This window comes from Halichoerus grypus, chromosome 9 (assembly GCF_964656455.1).
Source record: "Halichoerus grypus chromosome 9, mHalGry1.hap1.1, whole genome shotgun sequence".
NCBI classification, from domain to species: domain Eukaryota; kingdom Metazoa; phylum Chordata; class Mammalia; order Carnivora; family Phocidae; genus Halichoerus; species Halichoerus grypus.
This window is the reverse complement of record NC_135720.1, coordinates 142,644,281-142,670,676: the sequence shown is the minus strand read 5'-3', so window position 1 is coordinate 142,670,676 and position 26,396 is coordinate 142,644,281. Positions and strand designations below refer to the sequence as shown.

Here is a 26,396-nt window from a genome sequence, read left to right as displayed (position 1 = left end):
TATTTTGATCCCAATATAAATGGTGGCTCCCTATCACCACCCACTATTTCAGGAACCCTTTGGGTTCCATAGTGATGAAAAATCATAGTCAGTCAGAGATGGACCTGATTATAATTATGGAAAATTAAGCACAACATTTGCTTTCTCTCTATCCCAAACTATGCTAGAAAGGGCATCAGGGGTGTTTGAAGGCTTAAATGCACAAGGACAAAAAGAGGAAAAGTGCAGAGCAACAGTAAGGTTTTGAAAACCAGGGAGCAGAATGATTACTGTGATGAAGGACAAAAGTTTATTAGGTATCTTTTAAAAAAACCTTTCTTTTTAAGGTTCACAAGTGTTGTTACATGAACATCTAGTCTATTACACCTCATAGTTTCATAATATTCATCATTATGCTTTTACCACACTTACCTGTCTACTACTCATCATCTATTACCCATTACCAATGATGGCGTCAAGGTTGAGTCTGATTCTGAAGGACCAAAAATAATGCTGCAATTAACATCCACTTATGACTCGATCTATGCCTTTCTGAGATTTTTGGGGGCAATGAGGAATGAGAATCATATACACCTAGGAGCAGAATATCTGGATCATTGGATTTGATTAATCTTGAGTTAAAATTATTAGACTGCTCTCCAGGGTGGCCGCATCAGCATAAACTTCCATCAGCAGGACACGTGGATTCGGATATCCTCATACCTGCAATAATGGACACATCCAGGCTTCTAATTCTTCAAATTCAATGTAGGTAGAGTAAAATCTCAATTATTTTGCATTTTCATACATTACTAATAATATTAAATGTTTTAAATCTTCGTTAATCTTTTCAGATTCTTCTTTATCTTGGCTTTGATGAGCATCCTGTTCCTATTCTTTACCCATTTTATGTTGAATTTTATGCCTGATTTTGCGGATTTTCATGGCTTCTTACTACATAACATGGATGAAGCTGTCATTGTTAAATGTTTCACATATCTTCTACTTGTCCATTGATTTTCCATTGTGGCCTTCATTGAACATACTTTTGATTTGGATGAGGTAAACTATACCAACTGTTTGTGCTTTTAGAATTTTTGTTAAGTCCTCTCTGACCTCTGGGTCACAAAGACATTTCTCTAGATACATTTCTTTAATTTTTACCTCTCACATTTAGGTATTTACACTCTCTGAGTATATTTTATAAACTCTATAGATATTTCTACTCTTTGTTAAGAATCACAATAATAGAGGTAACAAAAGCAAAAATAAACAAGTAGGACTACATCAAATTAAAATCTTCTGCACAGCAAAGGAAACCATCAGAAAATAAAAAGGCAACCTATGGAATGGGAGAAAATATTTGCAGACCGTGTGTCTGATACGGGGTGAATATCCAAAAACATTCTTTATGAACTCATACAACTAATATAAAAAAAAAACAAATAAAGTGGGCAGAGGATCTGAAGAGACATTTTTCCAAAGAAGACATCCGGATGACCAACAGACACATGAAACGATGCTCAACATCACTCATCATCAGGGAAATGCAAATCAAAACCACGGTGAGCTATCACCTCACACCTGTCAGAATGGTTATTACGAAAAAGATAAGAACTAACAAGTGTTGGCAGGAATGTGGAGAAAAAGGAACCTGTCGGGGATTCTAGAAGCCATCACAAACTTTCAATATAACCCCCCAAATGCCCATCTGGAACCTGCTTTAATGAGTTCTTAAACCCAGTCCCTTGACTGAAGTGTTTGAGTGTCTTACTGACTTAGTAGATTATGTGCACCTGACTCAGTGCCTAGCACATAGTAGGTACTCAGGAAAGAAATTTCATTAGTGGAGAGTTAGAACTCTTGGTTACAATACTTCCTTATTAAAACCAGTATCACGTGTTAAACTCCAAACTCCGTATGTGTGCAGTAGGGTTTTCTAAACTTACTGTAAGGGTAGTTTGTCTCAATATTAACTGTCCTCTGGTTCCAGACTCGAAACCCTCACCTGGACAGTCAGAGTCGTGGGTTTGGAACAGGGGCTTAGATTCAGCAGGCAAACCAGTGTTGTCTGATGAGTAATGAGCAGTGTAGACACCACCTTTTTAGAGTTATGAGACATAGTTCATGCGGCTGCATTTTCTCCACCTCTTACTCCACTCCCTTTCCTTTGTGGTTTTCTTCCCAAATCCACTAAAAGAAGGGTTTTCTCTTGAGCATAAGTGGTGACAAAGTGAGTTGAATCTGACAACGTGAGTATTCCGGTAACATCATGTGCTTTTTCTGTCACAATATTTCTCATTTTAATGCAAGTCTGCGAGATCAGGGATGTTTCAGTCTTTCCCTAACACCCATTATAATGTATGGTACAAATTAGTGATTAGAATAATTGTTGAAAATAAACATTTCTGTTAGTGTTTTTTCTCCCCCAAGAAGCATTATAAGGACTTGTTTCCTCCCCACACATTAAAGCCTGGTCACCTGATTTCCCAGGTATATTCATAACCTTCTAGGGACTAGGAATTCTATGAATTCTAACTTAGTAATTTTGACAAGAAGGTTTACATGTGCCACCGGGATGGCCGAGTGGTTAAGGCGTTGGACTTAAGATCCAATGGGCATGTGCCCGCGTGGGTTCGAACCCCACTCCCGGTAGGTGTGCTTTATGTGAGATTAGAATTCCCTTGTTAAGAGCTGGGACTTGGTCCAGCATTGCAGCTCGGTCTGATGCTTTATTATCCAAAAGTTGACAAACTCTATCATTGGTGCATTCAGGTAATCGGCATATAATGCATTCACTGACATATTCCTATTAAAATCCACTGTCTTCTGAAGTTGTTTCTAGGTGTTCCTTTCCTTTATCTTTCTTCCTGTCTTTGAAATTTATGAGCATTTTACATGGTTTAATTTTATCTTCACTACACTATTGTGAAGATAAAATTGTTTTTCATGTCTTTTTTTTTTTTTCATGTCTTTTAAAATGATCTGGACTGGTTTCCCAAGGGTTTTCTAGACACACCTGCAGTTAGCTGGGTCTCCTTTCAAATGGCATATTCCGCGGCTGCTTGCGTGGGGCGAGTGGCTTGCAGTAACAGACTGGCCCTCTCTGCTCTGGGCCGTCGTTGTGGTATTTGCTCTCGTGTCTACAGTACAGCGCGTCACTACTTCTGCTTTACGCAGTCGATCCTATCGAGAGTGATTAACATTGGGGAAAATGTGCCTTCTGTGCAACTGCATTGTAACCACTTCTGTGGATATTCAGTCCTTCCTATCTCTCTGGCTTCCTGTTCCTTCGTCCTGAATTCCTTCTCAGTCTGCTAGATTTTGTCTGGACATATATTTCTATCTTCTTCATTTCTGAAAAATATTTTTTGCTTGGTAGAGAATTCAGGGTTAACAGTTTTTTGGGGTTTTTAAAATTATTATGATTTTTGGTCTCTCATCACTTGGAAGTGTCATTCCCTTGTCTTGTGACATACGTAATTTCTGGCGAGAAGTCTGATGTAGCTTTTATCTTTTTCAGCTATATATAATATGTATTTTGTTCTTTGATTGCCTTCAGTATTCTCTCTTTTATTTGTTTTCAGCAGTTTGAATAGGAGGTAAATAGGGCCCCCCCCCCACCCCATATAAAATGCTTAGGATTCTCTGGTCTTGGAGCTGTGGCTTGATTTCATTATTTTGGGAAAGTACTCAGTCATTATCTCTTCAAATATTTCTTCTGTTCTTTTCTCTTTTTCTTTGCTGTTTGGGATTTCAATTACAAATATATTAGACCACTTGACATTGATCAGTAACTCTTCAGTGATTTTTTTTTCAATCTTTTTTTTCTTGCTGTTTCAGGTTGGGTAGATTCTATTGACCCTCCTTCAATTTCCCTCAGATCTGTGGGGTCTACTGGTGAGCCATTAAAAGGCATTCTATAGCTGTTACCGTGTGCGTGTGTTTGTTTTTTTTTTTAATTTAGCATATCCATTTGACTTTCAGTTTCCAACAATCTACTGAAATTTCTCATCTGCTGATGTATGTGGTCCATCTTTTCCACTAGAGCCTTTAACATAATAATCATGGGTATTTGAAATTTCCTTTCTGACAGTTCCATTATGTGGGACATCTCTGAGTCTCACTTTGTTGATTGCTTTTTCTCTTGACAGTGCATGGTCTCTTGTGTTTATGAGTGTCTGATGCTTTTTCATTAGCTGCTAGACGTCGTATTAGGATGGTAGCCGGTGAGGCAAATAGTATTTAGGCTGGAGATGGATATGTCCCTTTTACTAAGCTATTGATGTGTGAGTTTGAATCAGTCTAAGCAGGAGTTGAGATATGTTTGTGGTTTATCGTTGCTATGATCTCCTTCTGGGCACAACTGGCTTTGAATTCTTTTGGCACTATTTGGGTTTAGGGTGAGGTTGAATTTTTCAGAGTGCTATTTCAGTGGTTTTGTGCTACCCTCAGCTTTAGGCCTTCTCTGTGCGAGTTTCAGAGAGGGTTTCTCTCCTTGGATTTCTTGCCTTCCCCCAGGGCTACCCTTCCGTTTCTTGGTAGCTAGTGTTTGCTAGTCCAATGGGTTGTGCAAGAGGCTTTCTGTCACAGTTCAGCCCCAGACTTGTGATATTCTGTAACCCTGGGTCTCTGAGGTCTGATTTTCTCAGTCAGCCTCTCCTCCTTCCCCCCTCCCCCCCAACCTGGCAGTTGACATTCTCTAATATTCTGGGCCCATATGGTTTTTTGACACTCCCCCAGGGGAGAGATTTTTATTCTTTTGTACTTTCTTCAGTTTCTAACAGTATTTGCCTCTTTTCCCTCAGTGTTTAGGACTTCTTTATTTGGGCGCTGACGCTCCCCTCTGCCAGGCCTGGACCCCTGAAGGAGGCTTTCTCTGCTCTCTTTCCTTGTCCCAGCCTTTCTTGTGAGTGCTCAGTGAAGTGTGTGCAAACTCCCTCCAACATATCCCTGCCTGCCCACACCTGGACTTTAGCAGTTCATTACAAAATGATGGCTTTTAGCTGGATTTTTCTCAACCTCTTGCATGGAGGCCCCATCTTCATCCTGCAGGTTTTGGGTGAGCCAGTGTTCATGTCCCATTTCTACTTGGAAGTACCTGTTTTCCTTAGATTTCAAACTATTTGGTTGCTCTGAGACCTCAGCTCTCTCATGGGTTCACAGAAGATTATGAACTGAGAAAAGTTGTTCTTTGGCAGTAATATAGTTCTTAGACATCTTCAGAATGACTAACCAATTTCTCTGAGTGGAGCATAATCTTATTTTGTTTGGGAATAACAAATTGTGGAATATTTTAAGGAAAACTGTTGTATAAAACTCTACCATAGTAACCTTAGACCTTAGAGAGGTAGCTTTGGAATAAAACCTTGGCTGCAGTAGGCTACTTGGGCAAGCCCTACGTGTACATCAGGGGAGAAATCACTGCAGAGCTAAGAGTGACATCAGATGAGGACTGTGGGACCCAGACTTGAAGAGCCAATAAAAATACACTAAAAAAAAAAAAAGATTATGATTTTTTTAAATTATCTAGATTTTTGGCTGTTAGGTTAGGAGCAACACTTTTTCCAGCCTTCTTCATGTGAGCTGGAAGCTGGAGTCCTGTAGGACTGTCATCTGAACATAAGTGGTGTCATACTATTCATTATCTATGATATTATTTTACTGACCTTCTGGGTATCTCGCATGATGAGAAATCACAGGAAGTCAGAGATAGATCTGCTTGTAAAGATGGCATATTTAAGATGGGCATTTGAGGGCGCCTGAGTGGCTCAGTCGTTAAGCGTCTGCCTTCGGCTCAGGTCATGATCCCAGGGTCCTGGGATCGAGTCCCGCATCGGGCTCCCTGCTCTGCGGGAAGCCTGCTTCTCCCTCTCCCACTCCCTCTGCTTGTGTTCCCTCTTTCGCTGTGTCTCTCTCTGTCAAATAAATAAATGAAATCTTAAAAAAAAAAAAAAGATGGGCATTTGATGGCTCTCTACCCAAAAATCTACTAAAAAAGAAAGAAAGGGGGTGTTTTGAAGGCATAAATGCACAAGGACAATAATGGGAAAATAAAGAGCTAGCACCAAAATTTTGAAAAACAAATGGCAGAAGGACTAGCATGATACACAGGATGGTTTGTTCTAAGCCAGAATTGGGAAAAGCTAAATAAAAATATAACTTATCTTGTGGAAACGAACCCCCTAAATTAAAAAAATTGTGGGCTGCAGGTATTTAGACATGGACAGTGAAAGTAAGGCAAAGAACAAAATTTATTTGAATGTCACTTTTAAGGAATTTCAAGCTGTAGAACCTCTCCCTCACTTTCAAGATATGGGGAGACTACCCCTCCAAACTGTGGCAGAATATTTGGAAGTGAGTGAAACAGAAGCTCACCTGCCTGGAAGACTAACAAATCTGAAAGGTGTATACCAGTCTGTGAACCATTCTATCTTATCTTGGCTCCAATTCATAGTTAGGACTGTAATATCCTGCAGTAGACTGGAAGATTTTTGTTTCTGAAAATCTGCCCAGCCCACTTATGGATGCTGACAGGAAAGATTTTCCCAACCAAACGGCCCAGCCATGTCAACCGGAAGTTAATTTCCCCTTTAAGAGCTCCACCCAAATGCCCTGAGCTTCTGGTCTGGCAGGAATTGGATGTGGGAGTGGGGTCTGGGCAATGGGCCTTGATACTGCCAATCTTACCCTTGGCCTTCTTCAACACCACCCTCATTGCTGGTCGAAGTGGGGGTCCAAGCTCTCCACTGGGCCTTTTCAGGTGGTGATGAGAGAGTGGGGGTTTGGGACACCGTGTTTTCTGCGGTGTGTTGTTGGAGTAGAGTGTTACTGTCTGAACGTTGTCTGTCTTGCTAGGCTGCTCTTTTCCTCGTCTTGTGGCTACAGAGAGATGACTTTCCTGTAATTTTCTGGGTGGTAGGTGCGTCTTTTGTTCTGCTGAGGCAACTGTGGGTGGGTTCCTAGAAGGTCACCAGAAAGACCAAGCCATGATTAGAAACTTGGAATGTTGGGGCGCCTGGGTGGCTCAGTTGGTTGAACGTTGAACGTCTGCCTTTGGCTCAGGTCATGATCTCAGGGTCCTGGGATCGAGTCACACATCGGGCAGATGCTTCACGACTGAGCCACCCAGGTGTCCCATAAATAAAACCTTAAAAAAAAAAAAAAAAGAAACTTGGAATGCTCTGCCCTTCCCCCAGTTCTCTTAAGAAGGGAAAAGAAAGAAGAGTTAATGATCAGTCACCACATGATGAAGCCTCCATAAAAATCCCAAAAGTATGGGATTCAGAGAGCTTCCAGGTTGGTGAACTCACCTCACCAGGAGGTACAAACCCAAAGTACTGGGGGGGGGGGGGATGTGCTCCAGCTCCTGAGGGACAGACACTCCTATGCTTGAGACTCTCTCAGAAGCCCCCGCCCCCATGCATCTCTCCATGTGGCTGTTCATCTGCATCCTTTACCACACCCTGTAATGAACTGCTAGATGTATGGAAGTGTTCCTCTGAGTTCTGTGAACTGTTCTAGCAAATAATGGAATCCAAGGGGGAGGAGCTCCTGGGAGCCTCCGGTTTGTTGCCAAGTCGGACAGAGTTGGGGGTCACCTGGGGCTGACTAGCTGCCGTTGGCGTCTGAGGTGAGTGCAGTCTCCTGAGACTGAGCTCGTAACCTGTGCGATCTGACACGACCTCCAGATAGACAGTCTCAGAACTGAGTTAAATCCAAGACATCAGCTGGTGTTGAAGAATTGCTTGGTGGGAGGAAAGACCCCACACGTCTGGTGACCACAAATGTAAAGGGTTCTGTGTAAGGAGTAAAGGAGACACACAGGAGAAAATTTAAATATGCCTCTCACTCTCAAATTCATCCTTTTAGACAGCTTTTTGAAAAGGGATCTGGGCCTTCACTTTTTTTTTTGTACCTGCAGGCACAGAAATTCTGACAGTAGGGGCGCTGGAAAGACATTGCAGGAGGAAGGGGTTGGTTTTCTCCGTGGGGAGCTCCTCGCCCCTCCGCCTCAGCTCCAGTGTTTGGCTCCGTTCTACTGACTTCCAAAAAAGTGGAGAAAGGAAATTGGATATTCCCTGATCCATTTACAAACAGTTACTGGACATCACGTATGGTGACTCTCCCAGGATGCGGAAAGAATTAAGAGCAGTTGCGGGGATCATGTAAAATCAAAAACAGCGTTTCCAGTAACTGCTGGAGCCCGTATTACCAGCTCTCAGATGATAAAGTCAGAGGTCAAAGGCAAAATATTTCAATTATTGCAAAGCAAATCACCGATAATCTCATTGCATAGGGAAGGGGCATTGTCATCAGATGAGAATTCTGAATTTTCTGGTGTCTAAAAATAGTTTGTGGTGCTTCAGTCATGCACTGTGAGGAGTGATTTTTCATGCAAATTTTTACACATTCCATCCAGTCTTTCTGTCTCTTCTTTGAAAACTTCTCTTACCGCCACCTTCTGAAACTGAAGGCATCTATAAAGTAAACATCAGGCTTTTAGTCTTCCACATCATACAACAATTGAGTAACTTGGGTTTCATCAAGAATAAATCCTCCAAACTGTCTTCAACAAAACTAGGACTAACATTTTCAAAATGACAAAGCCTCCAGATAGCCTCACCAAACTGCAACCCAGACTCTCCTGTTCACTAAGCAGGTTCTTTCACCCGATGACTCACAGAGCCCTCTTGCATAGAAAAAAAAGCAGGTAAAGAAATATAGTATGAAAAATTTTCATTTTCACACACTAGGAATTGCTTTTGCAGAAGAATACATGCATTTTTTGGAGTAAAAAACAGATGCTTTGGAATGTGACACCACCACGGAGTCTGCCCCAAAGAACCACATCCTGGCAAATTAATTGCACTTTACTGATGTTACCACATCAGTAGCCACAAGAAGATGTGAGACTTAAAACTATATAATAAGTAATTTTAATTTTCCAAGTAGCCATATTTAAAAAGTATAAATAAATAAGTGTAATTAATTGTAATGTTATATCCTAAATATTATAATCCAACATGGAATCAATTAAAAACCCCATGAATAAGAAATCTCACTTTTTTTTTTGGAATTAAGTTTTAGAAACATGTGCTAATGGCTATTGTTTTGGACAGTGCAGCTCTAGAACATTCTGGGGAAAAACGAAAAAAATTTTTCTTCACCAAATAATCTCTGTTGATGTTTTTATGGGGAAGAGAAGTTCCCAACCTGCAGATTAAAAACAAAAAAAAAAGCCTCAGTTTTCTCCTTTAGGTTCAAGAGTGTGATTATTATATCAAAGGTCTTTTTGTTTGAGGGGGAGATGGAAATGGACTTCTTTCTAAAACGAGCCACCAAAAAGGGGGGGGGGGAAGTATTCGATGAAATTTACACGTTTCTAACAAAAACCTTGAGGAAAACAAAACTCTTGAGAGTAGACACGGTCGGTTACCTTAAAATTAATTACCTTGGGAAAAAATTAATCCCCGTGGTTCCAGCCTAGTGGCAGAGTGCTGGGGTCGTGATCGTCCTCTCCGTACGGACCCCTGTGTCTCACCCCACCGTGCGAGGTCCGTGATGCTGTCAGCGGTGAAGCGCGGCTGATAGACCACAACGCACGCGGCCCCAGCGAAGTGCGGTCCGCGGGCCGTCGCGCCAGCGCCCCGTTGCCAAAACGTCACCGGCTGCACCCAGGAACCCGTGTGGCATCCCCGGGAGCCAGGCCCAGAAAACTGCGTTTCATCCTCCCTCCCAGTGATTTTCCCGCGCGCTAAAATTGAAGAAGCATTTGCTTTAGGAAGCTCTAAGTCCTTTGGACCATTCTTGCGGCCTTCCCCACCTTTTAATTCGCGTTCAGCCGGACAGACCGTGTATCCAACGGGTCTGGACGCGTGGCAGGCTCCCGGCGCCCCTCACGACGCACGCTGTCCGGCGCCAGCCCGTTTTTGTAAGATGAAGACGTGGATGTGCGCCCCTGAGGGTCTCTTTCGCTCGTCTGTGTTCACCCCCACCCCCCACGCTGTCGCAGGGGTCGCGCGCAGGGGCACCTGCAGAGGAGGCCCCCCTGCTCGGAGACCCCGCCAAAGGCTGCCGCGCCCTCGTCTCCCTAACACCCTCGGCCTCTCGTCTGCTCCGCTTCTGTCTGGGATCCTTTACGACCCTAAACAGTTTCCTGGGGTCAGTCCTCCGCGGGGAGGCGCGGGCGCTGCGGGCCACACGGCGGGGCGGGGCGGGGACAGGAGGCGAGTCGCTTCCGTGGGTGTTAACGTGGATCTTTGCGGAGATCGGCGAACCAGGGGTCTAAGCGAGGCTCCGATTTCCTTTGTCCACAGCCGCGTCTTTCTTGGTTCGACGTTTCTCCAGTGGATGTCCCTCCTCTCTCCTCCGGGACCGATGCTCAGGGACAGAAAGTGTGCAGGAGAGAGAGCGCCCTGCCCAACGGGGGGAAACTTCGTGAAGAAAATACTGGTTTGTATTGGTTTTTTTTTTTTTTTCCTTTGACGCTTCTTTGATTTTTAAATATTAAGGTATAATTTACATACCATAAAATTCACAGAAAAGTGTACAATTCAGTGGTTTTTAGTGCATTCCGATTTGTGCAACCATCAGCCTTATCTAACTGCAAAAAGATTTCCATCACCCCCCAGCAAATTCTGTACCTTTCCACCTTTCCCAGCTCCTGGCAGCTACCATCTCTGTGGATGTGCCAATTCTGGACATTTCCTATAAATGGAATCATACCCTGTGGCCTTTTGCGTCTGGCTTCTTTCAGCAGATGTCTTCAAGGTTCATCCAGGCTGTAGCATGTATCAGAACATTCCTTTTTATGGCCGAGTAATATACCTCATTTGATTCTTGAAGTTGTCTTTCCAAAGATCTTTCAGTCAACTGTCAGTATGGCAAAAGGAACTTGAGGAAGAGAGACGATTTGAGCCCTCATTCCGATTTACCGGATAGCCAGGGCTGCCCCCGAGGTGAGGAGCCAGATCAGATGAATTACCTTCCAAAGCACTTTGAGAGTTTGTTTCTCTTACCAATTTGAAGAACGTACACAGAAAGACATTTTTTGAGAGTTTGCTTCTCTTTTTTTTTTTTTTTAAAGATTTTATTTATTTATTTAATTGACAGGGAGAGAGAGAGAAAGAGAGAGACAGCGTGAGAGGGAACACAAGCAGGGGGAGTGGGAGAGGAAGAAGCAGGCTTCCGGCTGAGCGAGAGTTTGCTTCTCTTACCAACTTGAAGAAACACAGAAAGACATTCTTTCGAGAGAGAAAAAAAAGAGAGAGAAAAAAAAAAGAGGAAGGTCGAGCCAGCCAGGAGTCGAACCTAGAATCTTCTGATCCGTAGTCAGACGCGTTATCCATTGCGCCACTGGCCCCCCTGGTTAAGAGGTGTTGATTATTTATTATTCATGAGAATCACTGAGTTGCTTCCTGATGTAGGCAGAAGTGAGCCGAAGGAGAGAGACCTGTGGTTTCCGGTAAAGCGGACTGATTGGGATTAGCTTGCACGAGTTACATTCCGGTAAAATAGTTGCATTTCTGAAAGGATTTCCTGCCTTGAAACATCATGTGTGTGACAGAAAGTCGCTTGCATTGTTTTTTTTCATTTATGTGCATGCTTGTTTCTATTGTCCCTACCTGTGAACGCTTCAGTAGTTTATGCAGTCGGTTCACTGGTCCATCAGCAATCGCATTTTTAAAAATTTTTTATTGTTATGTTAATCACCATACATTACATCATTCGTTTTAGATGTAGTGTTCCAAGCAATCGCATTTTTCTTATGTACTTAATACTCAGGCTATGTGTGGATCAATTTTTAGTAATCCACATCATTTAAAACTTTGATATAATGACACAGAAAGTGGAATAAAATGCACTACTGAGTTATTAATCATATGTTTTCCACTGCACTCTCCAAAGAGCCAAAACTCGTGCTGGAGGAGATGATTTCAGACTCTATGCAGCAGAACAGACATTCAGAAACACCCACCCTCCCAAATTAGGCCACGGTGCAGCAAGAATTCAAAAAAGGTAAATATTTTTTTTTTTTTAAAAAGGTAAATATTTTAAGAACCCAATTCACATAGGAACTTAGAAGTTTGGATTTATAATTATAGAATTAAAGACTACCCGTCATTATTACGTAAATCGGCTAGGTGTATTAAAGTGCTCAATACAGGTGGAATAGACGCTTGGAAACACAAAGCATCTGTAAGTGAGGCGGGTCCTCTCCTCTGAGGGCGAGAAGCAGAGGGGCTTGGGTCCTCGGGCAGCCAGCGTGCACCCAACTCCTGCCCCACTGCACTTACTGCCTTGGCCAAATCGTTATTTTCTCTTTGCTTCGATTTGCTCATTTCTGTACGATGCTTTAAAGAGCGCTTGGCGCGCGCACACGCACGCACGAATGGATCTTTATGATCCTAGACCTTTACGTTTTCCACCAGCCCGTTTTAGGTTTGTTTGCTTGCTTTTCCTTTTTCTTTTTTTAAATACCAGAGAACTCTTGGAGGAAGCTTGCCTACATTTCTATTATCAGCACGGGGTATTTCATTAAAGAGTTTTAAAAATAAAATTTCCTGGTTCTCTTTGCCCCTGGGGTCTGCCTCCAGATTTCGTAATCCCAGTACAGGCCAAGCAGCTATTCTGAGCGCGGGATCCCAGGCTTTGCTCGCCGGGGCCTAAAGAGGCAGCGCCCACGCACGAGGGATGGGGGGGATGGGGGAGGGGGGGATGGGGGAGATGGGGGGGGACGGCCGGCGCTCGGCTCGGCGGAGGGTCCAAGGGCCAAGACGCACCGAGCGGTGCTTCAGAAAGGGCGGGGGCAAATCAACACAGACCTCTGGAAGGGGAGCTGCCTTCCTACTTTCCAGTTTGCGGAATAAGATGAAAAGCTGAAAATAGAGCTGTTGGTGAGAATTTCATTTAGTAGTTTGGATAGAAAAAGCACCACGAAGCGCTGTGAGCAGGATTTGAACCTGCGCGGGAGACCCCATTGGATTTCGAGTCCAACGCCTTAACCACTCGGCCATCACAGCCGTGCGCGGGCGGGGCGCTTATACACTAGAACACACACCCCTACGAGGCCCCAGTACAGCCCGGTCTTACCAATGCTGGTTGCTTCTGCTCGTTTGGCACGTTCACTTCAGTGGGACAGAAAGAAATCACTCCCGAGCCCCTCCGTCGGGTCTCTCCGCCCAGCCTTGCCCAGCTTCCTCCAACCCAACCCCATGCTGCCAGGCCCCGGGCCGCAGAATCTCACCCCTCCGAGAGAAGGCAATATTCCGGCATCACAAGAATCCTTGATTTTCAGCATTTTTCTGCAGTCTTCATGGGTTGCCTGGTTTTTACTTCATAGTGGGCAGGAAATGAAGTGAGGAGTTGTATCCAGAATCCTGTTCAGTTGTGCGCTCCACAGAAAATGCTGGGCTTTGCTGATGTGGAGGACAATTCGTCAGCACCGACCAATGTTCCAAACGCAAATACCCTTCGATACAGCATTTCCACACATACACAGGATATGCTTGCACACCTGAGAGGTTACATTGTGCTTAAGTCTACTCTCTGCAGCATTAACGGTAATCACAAGATTGGGAAAAACCTAATTATTCAGAATTATTTAATTAGATAAATCATGCCATAATTACACAGTGGAGTGCTATGCATATTTAAAAGAAAATGAGAAAGTTCATTGTGTACATACATATTTTTTATTTTTTATTTTTAAAAGATTTTATTTATTTATTTGACAGAGAGAGACACAGCGAGAGAGGGAACACAAGCAGGGGAGTGGGAGAGGGAGAAGCAGGCTTCCCGCAGAGCAGGGAGCCCGATGTGGGGCTCGATTCCAGAAGTCTGGGATCATGACCCGAGTGGAAGGCAGATGCTCAACGACTGAGCCACCCTTGCGCCCCCATACATATATTTTAAAATAAAAACAACAGTCAGAGCAATCTGCATAGAATGCTACCACTGGAAGTATATTTGTGTTAGATTACATATGCATTTTACAAAAAAAAAAATCTCTCAAGGGTAATCAGTCAACTCATGACAACAGTAAGCAGTTGAGGGGCTGGAGACTGAGGAGATGGAATTGTTCAGGAGCAGGAGGGAGAAAGTTACTGCATGCCATTTTAGACTTTGGACGTACCTACTAAAAAATATTACATAAGAGCTCAAGAAAACACTACGAATGAGGAGGGGGACAGAAACTGTTTTTACCAGAGGCCTTCTCTGAATGGTGAACGGAGAGCTTCCTTTCTGGAGCTCAGCGACACGAAGGCTCTGAAGGAGGCCTCACCAGGAGCCCCAGAGCGAGCGAATTGCGATTTGGAGTCAGTCTGGAGTCAGTCAAGAAGCCTGAGGCAGCAAGGCAAGAAGGCTCTGGAATGGGGTTCTAGCCTGGCCCTACTGAGGGCCAGCGAGACCTGGAATGCACACCCTGATTTCAAAGCTTGTTGAGGGGAGCTGTCTTGATTTGCTCTAGGGAGTTCTGGGAGAAGCGGAAGAAGTCCTCTCTCCACAGTGCAATCTTGGACTATTTTGTCCAAATTCACAAAATTTAAATAGTGTAAACTTCCTCCTTTGGATCTAGGAGTAACAACTTGCAAACTCTGTTTTTTTGTGTATGTATTTTGTTTTTGCAGAGAAAGCAGTATTTTCGGTCTGGGCCAGAGTGTAGTTCTTACAACGTACAGTTTCCAGGAGTTGTTTTTACAGGAAATCCTGTCTTGGCTTTAGGGGCAAAGAGCACTGAGTGGAGTAACTCTGTAGCAATCTCCAGTCCCTGCCCTCAGCTTTGCCATTTACCCAGTCCACAGCTCTGCAACAGACCCGGGACCAACCAAGGCTAGCCGAGGGGCAGTTTCATTGGTTTGATTCTCAGGCCTTTGACAGAACCCGTTGGAGACTCAAGTAATCTTGGGATGAAGACTATCGAGTCCATCCACAAATCAAAAGCTCCTTTGAAATGTCTGTGATTCTTAGCTAGATCTTGATTTTCTCCTAATCCTTCTACTCTACCAAGGAATTCAGGAGTCCCTAAGGAAAAAAACAGAGAAACAAGGACATCTGTTTAAAAGGACACCATCCAAAAGCTGTCACAGCTCATCCCTTCCTTCCTGCTTCCTCCTGGGGAGTTTAACTTTTGTCAGAGATTCTTCTCAATCCCAAACAGCTTCTCAGACTCTGTGTCACTGGGAACTTGCCACTTTCTTGAGCCCATCGACACCCCCCAGGAGATGCTCTTTTCTCTTCCGTCCAGCATTGACTCCCTGGACGGGGAGCTCTGAGAAGCCCAACGCGTGTGGATGCTGCCCAATGGGGGTAGAGTTGGTAGAGAAAGGACTGGTAAATTATTATAATTTTCTTTAGAGTGTCTTTGATTTCCAAATTTGTCCTAGAGACTTTCTCAGTCAACGTCCTTTCTCAATGTCAGGAAGAAGTGGGAGGTAAAAAGAAATCTTAGAAGATGGCTCCTTTGTTGTCTCTCAAGACCTTCAGACTTAGCGGACCCCAGTAGGTCCAGATGTGCCGAATCAACTCAGGATAACTTCCTCTCAAAATGTTGTAATAATTTATTTCAGCGCCAGACTGAGCATCACAGTTCAGTATCACTTCTTTGAACAATATAGGAAGAAAGATGTTTTTCACAAGAGAGAGGAAAGAAACAAGACAGCCAGGAGTGACCTGTGACCCCAGTCAGACCTCTGACCCCTTGAGCCACTGGCCTCCCTCCACAGGACGTCCGTGTCAACTTACTCCGGACAAACATGGTTTGAAGTCAGAAAAGGAAGGGGATGTTTTGGGGGTTGCTATAAACTGCTTGTGCTCCTCCAAAATTGGTATCTTCAAACCTAATCCCCAATAGGATGATGGTGTTTGGAGGGGGGGGCCTTTGGGAGGTGATCAGGTCCTGAGGGCGGACCCCCCAAGAATGGCAGAAGGCGCTTATCAAGGAGACCGTGGAGAGTTCTTTCCTGCATGTGAAGACACAGTGAGGAGTCTGCCCTCCAGGAGCCACGAGGCCAGGAGGCAAACTTTCACCAGACTCAGAATCTGCACATGCTTGAGCTTGGACTTCCCACCTCCCAGAACCTCAAGAGGTAAATGCTTGTCATTTCGGCCACCGAGTCTCTGGAGTCTTTGTTATAGCAGCCCAAGGGGACTACGGCTGGGATGGAGACACAAGAGAGGCCGACAAGACTGAGCCGTTCTGGAAAGGCAGATCCATTGCCCTTGTGAGCGGTTTGCGTGATGTACATTTGCCTGAAACGTCCGTATGTAAGACAGCGATCAGCTTTCCACGTTAGAACATGGTGACATGGTAAGGGGTCTCTGCGACTCATTTATAACATGGGACTGGAGTACTGATACACCCGTGAGGTCGGGCGGATGAGGGGGACTGCTGGTTCAGCCCGCTGAAAGCCCACTGCTTCCGATGGGTTTTAGGGTTCAGTACAGAGAAAAGAGCACGGACCTCATCCATAGCTGTGTACTGCTTGCCCGCGCACGTGCCGATTCTCTCCTCTGAGGACATGACACCCGAAGAGCAGATACGACTGGAATAGTCCCTTGACTGAATTTGGAGCAGCTCACTGTCATTCTCCATAGCGCGCCACAGCTGAATAGGCAAGCTGAAAGAAGATACGGAGGCAATCTCCGCCCCTGCATCTTTCCGGTCCCTGATGTTGGCCCCACGCCTTGCTACCCCTCCAAGAACAGCCGCGCTGCTTTGGGTTTACTATTGTCACGGTTAGAGGAATTTCTAGTGGCTTCCCCTTGGCCTTTTCTGCCGTAATAGCATTCCCTCCATCAGTCACAGAAACAATATTAGGGACGCCTGTGTGGCTCAGCCGGTTAAGCGTCCGACTCTTGATTTCGACTGAGGTCATGCTCCCAGGGTCATGGGATCCAGTCCTAGATCTGGCTGCATGCCCTAAGAGGAGTCTGCTTGGCATTCTCTCTCTCCCTCTGCCCCTCCCCCTCTGCTCTCTCTCTCAAAATAAATAAAAGAAACGATGCTAAAGATACTGTCTGGAGTTAGGGAAATGATCTCAGGGTGGGTTTAGGGACCCACTGTGCCCACAGTGAAATGGACCAGAAGCAAACGTCATTGAGTCATTGAGTCTCTGCCTTGCTTGGTGGACAGCAGTGATGCTTTGTACCTCTAGGAATCAATGCCAGTCATTTTCTAGTAATCCTAGAAAATTCTATTTCCTTTCCCCTAATGCACAGTCACTTTGGTAAAAGGACACAGGTCCTGTCTTGTCCTCACATGGTCTTTCCTCTGTGCAGACTCGGAGAGAGATTTCTGGTATGTCTTTGTCTTCATATAAGGAAACCAGTCCAATTGGATGAGGGCCCCACCCTTATGACCTCGTTTAACCTTATTTACCTCCTGAAAGTTCCTATTTCCAAATACAGTCACATTAGGGGTTAGGGCTTGAACATGTGAATTTTGAGTTTGTGACAACACCCATCTAGTCTTTGGCAATTCCTTGCCAAGATTTGGCTCCTATCACCCCGTGATCCAATCATGTCCATTATGTTCAGGGATTCCAGTTTAGTGGTAGCAGGAACCCCTGTAATTTCTGGCCTATGAGGAAAAGTCACCACAGAGCAAATCGGGCATGTTGAGACTCTCCTCATGAATTTCCTTCTCACAACCTTGGTGAAAGTTCCTCTGGAGAAGCCCACGATACATTCATTCTAGAATTTCAATCTCCTTATGCCTCTAGTTTGCTCTGCGTACACTAAGGGAATACTGATGTTTCAATTTCATTGTGTTGGTTCATCCTAACTTTGGGTCCATATATTAATCATTTATTAATTATACTTTTTTAATGAATAAAAATTTAGAGCTGTTCCCAGGTCCTTGAGTTAAAACACTGAATTGGGTACCTCTGCCAAGTAAGACTATGTCAGTGAGCTTGGTCTGATGCAACTTTATATTCCTGCCACCTTGATCCTATTCACTTAAGATCCATTCCCATTCACACTTGGCCAGGTTTCTGTCAATATAAATTTGGGAAATCATGCAATTATGTTGATGTGTATCACACCTCCCCATGGGTCACACTTGGTACTTGGCCCTCTGGAGTCTCAAGAAAGGAGAGAGGTGGTAGTGATAGATGCTAGAGAGTATCAGCTGAGCTTAGCAGATAAGTACCTCAAAGAGGCCATTACAAATATCTCAGACAAGAGGACGCTAACCTCTTAAGGCTGGGCTCAAAGGACCGCTTCTACCAGTTAGCACTAGGGGGTTGTAATCTGCAAGTGTAGAATAATTTCCCTAAATATGGTTGAGACAGGTGATAGTTCCCCTCTTCTAAGCTTATCTCATTCCAGAAAACAAAGTCTGCAATATTTCTGACTTTTAGCAAAATCTCTGACTACAATACAGACCCACATATCACTAAATTATTATGCAATTTACTCCTTTCCTTTTTTACTATCCTATCCTTACCCAGTCCCCAAGATAGGAATTTATCTTTCACCTGAGTCAGTTCATTTTTATTTGAGTCATTTAACAATGACTTTAGAAAGACTTGTTCTCAGTCTGAGTCTCATCAAGAGCAACTGTGGCATTACATTTTGTTGCCAAATATTGCCAATTTGGTTGGCATAATACCTCATATTAATTTTTTTTTCTTTAATATGTGTCCAGTTCAACTATGATGGGGAGAGCATGAGATTCGAGAGTGAGGTGACATAATCTTGTCTTGATTCCTGTTTGTACCAGCTGTAAGTTTGGGCAATAAAACAGTAGAACAAAGAGATCATGCTTCTGTAAGGAAAACTAACTACTAGACTCCGAGTTCCTTGAGGACAAAGGCTTTCTGCATTTGCATTCTTTGCCAGCGAGGGTGTTCTCGAGGTACTCCATCTGCTCCCTTGTGGGTCTCAGAAGCCTGCTAGTGAGATGGAGCCGGGATGCTGCCTGGGCTTTTCACGCCTGAAGTTTGCACAAGAGCTGCGGCCCTGGGTGAGGATTTGCTCGGACACGAGGGTTTCCGTTCTTTGTAAGCAGAGGGGAGAGCGCGGCCCCCCTGCGAGCCCTTCCCGAGCCGCCCGGCGGCCGAGGACCCAGGCCCGGGGGCCGAGCCGCCTCCCCACGTGGGCCCGCTCAGAGGCGCCCCGCGGCGGCAGGTGCGCGAGCGTTTCCGTGGTGTAGCGGTTATCACGTTCGCCTCACACGCGAAAGGTCCCCGGTTCGAAACCGGGCGGAAACAACGCCTTTTTTCCCGAGACGCACCTGACTTGATTTCGGAGATTTGGACTTAAATCCACAAACCACGCAAAATGTCAAGGCGTCGCCCTTCCTGTCTGTGAGGAATGGGTTTTCCCGGGAGACCTGCGCTGCCGCTGCCCTCGGCTCCCCCTGCGGGTCCCGGGGCCAGTGAGCGGCCTGGGAGGCGCGGCGACAAGGGAGGGTCGCTCTCCTCGGGCCCCGGGTGTCCACGGAAGCCGAGGGGCAGGGACACCAGCCGCCAGCCCCACCGTTGCTTGGCAGCCTCCTATGCTCACCCGCAATCCGCTGACCCCGGCGCCGCGGGAGCAGGTGCAGCGGGGCGCCCCGGGGGTGCGCTCCCCGCCGCCCGCCGCGCGCCCTTCCCGGAGGCTCGGGGCGCGGGCGGCAGCACGTAGGGCCCCGCGCTCCACCTGCGGGCGCCCGAGCGGGTCCTGCACACAGACTCGGCCCCCGACGTCCCGGGCTCGGTGGGAGGAGGGAGCCCGCGCGCCCTCGCGGTGGGAAGGCCGCCCGCCCGCTCTCCCGGGCCCGGGCCGTTCTGGGCTCTGGCCGGCGGAGAGCGCGACCTCGGACACAGCCATTCCAGGGCGAAATGAACGACCATCGTCACGAGATACAAAAGGACTGATCATGCACATATGTATCATTACTGTAACATAAAAATATGGAAAGCAGGTGTTTATTTGAAATTATATCATTCTATTCGCTGTTCTGTTGCATAAATACTGTTATTTAATCAAAACAATAGGACTAGTTAAAAGGAGGCATGAGCGATTAATAGCAGAACTAATTAAACAAATAATACATGTGAGGAAATATAACAATACTTTTATAATGTTTCTGTCCTCTGACAGAGAAACTTAAACTTCTTATTTGATATTTCAGTTTTGTAGATTATGTTATTGTGTATGCCATACATGTAATATTTTTTAAAAGGAAAACAAATACAATAGGACAAAGTAAACATGTTACCTATATTTAATAAAAAGTAATGACTTTTTTTTTCTGTCCCATGATACTGTAGGATATTTTTACTTTTTGTTTCCTTTTCCGGTAATATTTCACTGAACTGCTTGCAGCCCTTAGGACATTCTTCTTTTCTTTAATGTAGTGGTAAAACCAAGACCAGTTAAAGATAAAATTCACGTTGACATGCAGCTCTGTTCCTCTCAAGCCTGTTTTACACTGCTTTGTGTCAGTTCAGTGTGATGACATCCATCCATAAATAGATGACATCTATTTTCCAACTAAATGTCCTCTCAATAACACTGAGCATGGAATCCTCAGGATTTTACTTAATAGCAACAGCAGGTTCCTAGACGGGTGGGAATTACTTTCTAGCTCTGCAAAAGTGTCCACCTACTTTCCATCTTGTTTGGGTTGACCAGCTGTTTGACATCAGGTCTTCTGCATCCGTAATTTCGTCATATCATCTCCATGTCAGAAATGTCCACTGGTTAAAAACATTCCATAGCACACTGGACAGTATTGTAGCTCAACCTCTCTTTCTTGGGGAAAATGGTTTTAAAGCACAGACATAATTTGAACTTGTAAAATGAAAGTTGGATTCCAAATAAGTTACAGCTTTAGTAAAGAAATGAGAAAGTCCCATTTAATGTGACTGCTCTTTGTGGTGATGTTTTTTAAAAGGTCTGTGCGAACCAGTCTTATTTCCCAAAAATGGAGTCATTTTTTCACTGTATGAGTTTTTCGTGTCAATCTGCACGTGACATTGAACAACTCTGGCTCATCTGGTTGGTTCATCCTTTCCTAGTCTTTATATGCCCTCTTCAAAGACCGTCAGCCAGTTTTGGAGCATCTACATTTCTGCTTTGCTGGAATCTTTTTCTACATTCTCATCCTCAATGTATTCCTAAAATAAAGGAGGCAATTCTCCTTGTCCCCAAATTTGAAAATCTGATTTTGTGATTTTACAAAAGACAAATATTTTTACATCTTTTCTGTGGCCAGCAGCAGCGATAGTCATCCTGTAGGCACATGTTTAAAGAGGCCAGATCCTTTCATTTCTATACGGTCAAAAAATCTCATTGTTTCTGCAAATTTTGAGAAACTGAAAAGTGACCCAAACCTTTAGTTATGGAAGCTTCACTATCATAGGTGAATAAAGCACACCGCTGTTTCCCATGAGATGTGGTGTACAAGACGTGATGTGTGAGATGAATGGGACATTTAGCAGGTATCAGCTTTTCATTTTCTTTGGTAAGACATCTGTTGGCTGTGTTTGCCAAAATTTACATCTGTGCTGTCAGATGAGTATGCAGATCGACAAACAAAATCTAATTTTTATTTGGGCAAAAGATCATGAGATTACAAGTGATGTGGGCCATTCTGATGGATCCAATAACTGGTTACCTTTAACCAGTTGGATCCAGGACCTGGAGGATGAGGAACTGTTTTCACTAAAAAATTTACTGAGACCAGGAGGGAAACGTTATATTTCATTCAAGGAGAAACACTTTAGCAAAGATAGACATCTCTGGGTGTCTTGGCCTTGTTTAGGCATTTTTTGGTAGGTTAAAAATATTTACCAGTTGTGATGGTGCATTTTATGTTTCAACTTGAATGGGCCATGGTGCCTGGATGTTTGGTCAAACATTATTCTGGTTGTTTCTGTGAGGATGTTTTTGGGTGGGATTGACATTTAAATCGGTGGACTTTGAGTCAAGCAGATTGCCCTCCATAATGTGAGTGAGCTTCATACAATCAAGCGAAGTCTTGAATAGAGAAGAGGGCTGATCTCCAGGGGATGAGAGAGAATTTTGACACATGCTGCCTTCAGATTTTATCTGCAACATCAGTTCTTCCTGGTTTCCCAGCAGACTGCCTTTGGACTCAAATTATCACTCCTTCCTGGGTCTCCAGTCGGTCAGCTTCCCCCATCAGATTCTGGACTCACTGAGCTGTCACAATCATGTGAGCCGGCTTCTTAAAATGAATCTCTTTCTATAACATAAACATCCTACTGGTTCTGTTTCTCTGGAGAAACCTGACCAACGTACCAGTTATTACTGTAACATATTTAACTCTTCAAGAGTTCCGAGGTGGCAGCCCCTGAAGTTTCTACAGCAGTATTCTGATGCGAGTAATCTTTTAAAAGGGGTCTTGGTTCCCCTGTCCATGCAAATAAGGAGTGTCGTTGGCAGCACAAGACAGCTGATGGTCAAGGATGCCGGTCCCTGGGCAGCAACATCTCTGGTGCTGGGCGCGGGCCTCTGTCACCTTGTCTGGCAGTTGGAAGTGGCTGTCCTTCCCAGTTTGGGAAGGGAGTCCATGGAATATTCATATTCTCAAAGGGACATAAGACCTAGAAAATCTATGACACACTGATGGAGAGGAGGAAAAGACTAAGGGGTTATTGCAGTTAGTAAGAATAACGTTAATCTGTGCTCCAGGAACATCATGTTTGCTTTCATGGGATATATACTAACAAATATAAGTGAATGTAGGATAATATAAACACAATATATGTATAGCATAAATAAATAATAATACAATATGTTATAAATAGTATATAAAGTATATAAATATGTTATGGTACTCTATTAATATCAATAATAATATAAAAACTTACCAGAGTTTCTGGGAAGAGGTACCTATCTCCATCCTTTCATTGCTAAGGGCAACTACAGCCCCTGCACATTACACATAAAATAAACAGAAGAAGAATCTGAAAGGTGGAGAAAGGAAGGAACCTGGCTAGGGACCCTGGGGCCGGAGGAATGGCCTCCTGTGTCCTATACTTGGAGCCACATAAGCTGGAAGCCCGAAACGCCAGTGGGTGCATACAGAAAACTAAGAAAAGCTGCTCTCTCCAGCCAGAAGACCATCAGAGGGACAGCCTCGCATGACAAAACACTTCTGGATGATGACTACTGTCCTTAAGCCACACACCACACAAAACTGTAGCCTCACGACTACCCAGGGCAGCAAAGATCAAGCAGGAAGCTGGGACTCGTACCCCCACCCAGCAATATCTCTCCCTCTCCCTGGCTGCTGGGGTGGTGTTAGAGGAGCCTAGTGAAGAACAGGACTTCCGTCACTGCCCAGCGGTAGCTGGGTCCTGCCTCCATCCATCTCTGGGCCAGTGGAGACCACATGGGACCAGAATTCTCACCACCTCCCAGCAGAAATAAGATGCTCCCTACCTCTGGTGTCAGTGGGGGCTGAGTGGGGGATCCTGGACTTTTGGACTGTCCACCTGGCAGTAATGAGCCCCCCTACTTTCCCTGGGGGTAGAGAAAGCCAATTACAAAGGAGGGTTTAAGTAAGAGCCAGAGTCTCATAACACAAAGCACAAAATGTCCAGATTTCAGTTGAAAATCACTTGTCAAACCAAAAACTGGAAAAATCTCAAACTGAATAAGACATTCAACAAAGTCCAATAACAAGATGAAAGGGATGTTAGGATGATCTGACAGAGATTTTAAAGCAGCCATCTTAAAAATGCTTCAATGACAATTATGAACATGCTTGAAACAAATGAAAAATAGAAAGCCTCAGCAAAAAAAAAAAAAAAAAAAAAAGCATCAGAAAAAAGAAAGAAAAAATGTAAAGGAATACAAAATTAAAATTTTAGAATTGAAAAATTCAATAACCAAAATAAAAATCTCAGAGCCTGGGCTCAGCAGCAGAATGCAAGGGACAGAGGAAAGAATCTGTGAACTGAAGCCAGAACAACAGAAATTACCCTACAGCAGCCCCAGCAGACTAATACACTCATACATTGCTGGTGGGGAGGTAATACAGCCACTCTGGAAATACTTTGTCATTTTCTTTAAAAACTAAAAATGACATCACCATGAGACCAACAATTGCCCTCCTTGGCATTTATCCCAGAGAAGTAAAGACTTATGTTCACGCAAGTAACTATGTAGGGAAAGAAAAATAATTGTCCCTCTATCCTTCTAGATTCTTGGCTGAGACCTCCCTGCAATAAAAGACAAATTAGCAAAAGAAAAAGAAACAGAAGTTTGACAGTATGTATATCTTCTCTATACAGGGTAGTTACATAGTATTCCTGGTTCTCTCCCATGTATACAAAGGTATACATGTTATTAAACTTCTGTTTCTTTTACTTTTGTTCATCTGTCTTTCATAATGGGTGGTGGGAGGGCCTCAGCTAAGAACTTAAGAGGGTGGAGGGAAAATTATGTTTCCTCTCCTTCAACTGTGTGTGGATGTTTATACCAACTTTATTCATCATAGCCAAAACCTAGGAAAAAATCCAGATGTCCTTCAAGGAGTGAATGGGTTAAACATCCCTGCCATGGAATACTGCTCAGCAATAAAAAGAAATCAACTATGGACACCTATAAGAATCTGGATAAATTTGCAGAGAATTTTGGAGTGAAAAAAAAATCCCAAAGGTTACATACAGTATGATTCCATTTATGTAACATTCTTGAAATGGTGAAACTACAGAAATGGCGGAGAGATTAGTGGTTGCCAGGGGTTAAGGAGGGAATTGGCGTAGGAGGGAAGTGGGTGTGGTCATAAAAGGGCAACATGAGGAGTCCTCAGGCTGTTGGAAATGTTCTGGATTGTGACTGTTTGAATGTCAATATTCTGGTTGTAACATTGTTTTGCAAGATGTTACCTTTGGGGAAAATGGTAAAGGGTATGGGATCTTTCTGTATTATTTCTTACAACTGTATGTGAATCCACAATGATCTCAAAATAAAAAAAAAATTATTAAAAACACTTAAGTGCTTCTCTAATACTTTCAGATCTCAAAACATTTTTTATATTGTTTCATTTGCTCTCAGTCTTTTATTGTATGTTTTTCCTTCTGCTCATCTGGTATTGCCAAACGATCTCCGTTCCTTCAAGATATCATCTGGTTACTTCCGGTGTAAAGTTTCACAAAAGCCAGAACCGAATATGCAGTAATTTTCACAACCAGGTCACATCCGGTCCCACCTTTACTCTTGATGTCCTCCTATGAATTCCGTCCTCCATTCTTCTGTACTAGGACAGGCTGCGGGGCACCTGTTCTGCTCTATCTTCATTCACAACCAACCCGTGAGTCCTCTTTCCTTGCTTCGCCCAAAGTCACCACACTTTGCAGTGCTAAGAGAACCGTGTGTTGTTACTGATGACATTTTTCATGTCTAGGTACCGGTCCTAGCAACAAACAAACGGAGCCTGAGTACTCATTTGCTGTCCCCAGATGATCATTTCAGATACAGATTTCTTTGACTCATTGCTCAAAATGCCTTTACCTAATTTTTGTCTGAGCTTTGGACGAGTGATGGGAAGAAGCATGACACTCAACTTCTTTTAAAAACGACTTAAGTTTTCCCTGCTCCTGCGGCTTCAGGGAGATTAGTTCACAGGAAGGAATCCTAACGGGAGAAGTGAATTTATACAAATGATACCAGATTTGTTTACTTTTCTTATTTTTCCTCATGTTCCTTAGAGATTAAAGCTCACATTTGTGGGACTTGAAGCTAAGTCATTTGAAACCATGGGAGGACACATTAGAAATCTTACATAAAACCAATTTGCGTACATGTTCTATTTCCTTAATTGAGATTGAAAGAAGAAATCGGCTCTTCATTGTTCCATTTTCAAAAGTTGCTTGAATGGCCACTCGCTGTAGCTGTGGTTGATGCTCTGATGGGGAGAAGAGGAAGCAAGAAGAGTCAGAAGAGGCTGTCGAAGTAGACCAGTAATGCACGGAGACCAGTGAACTTCTCGCTTGTTCCATATGACAAATACATACTGAGCCCAAGGGCCAAATCCTACATCCCTACATTCAGCTTGTCCAGATTCCTGCTTTCAGACTCCACTGCTCTCCACAATTTATTGGTGGTCACAGAAAGAAAATTCTGCACTCCACAATTTCTGAGACAGAATTTAAGGTACTCTCTTGAGGCCCCACTGGGAATGATTTTTCATAGATGTTTTAGAGAGACCAATCCTTCGTATTATCGTTTCTCTACCGAAGACCCCACTGTCATCTCCTGAACTCAGAATCCTAATTTCCTAGGTGACATCAAGGTTCACCATTCCCTCCGTCAGTTAACTTCTAAACAACATACAGTATGCTCTGGCAAGCCGTCTTCAACATTGCTGGTGACAATACTCTCCGAAATTACAGAAAAGAAAGGGAGAAAGATTCTAATGCAGGATATTCTGTTTAAGCGGCTGTGCC

The 26,396-nt window shown here is 44.0% G+C and overlaps 4 non-coding genes across 4 annotated transcripts; 2 read left to right on the top strand and 2 right to left on the bottom strand.

The window, feature by feature from the left end:
* The first annotated feature begins 2,551 nt into the window (after positions 1-2,551).
* Positions 2,552-2,634, top strand: TRNAL-UAA (transfer RNA leucine (anticodon UAA)). The gene has a single exon. It is a non-coding gene; the product is annotated as a tRNA-Leu (tRNA).
* An 8,637-nt stretch (positions 2,635-11,271) lies between these two features.
* On the bottom strand, positions 11,272-11,344 carry TRNAH-AUG (transfer RNA histidin (anticodon AUG)). The gene has a single exon. It is a non-coding gene; the product is annotated as a tRNA-Arg (tRNA).
* Positions 11,345-12,923: 1,579 nt separating this feature from the next.
* On the bottom strand, positions 12,924-13,004 carry TRNAS-CGA (transfer RNA serine (anticodon CGA)). Its single transcript has one exon. It is a non-coding gene; the product is annotated as a tRNA-Ser (tRNA).
* Positions 13,005-19,126: 6,122 nt separating this feature from the next.
* Positions 19,127-19,199, top strand: TRNAV-CAC (transfer RNA valine (anticodon CAC)). Its single transcript has one exon. It is a non-coding gene; the product is annotated as a tRNA-Val (tRNA).
* The last annotated feature ends 7,197 nt before the right edge of the window (positions 19,200-26,396 follow it).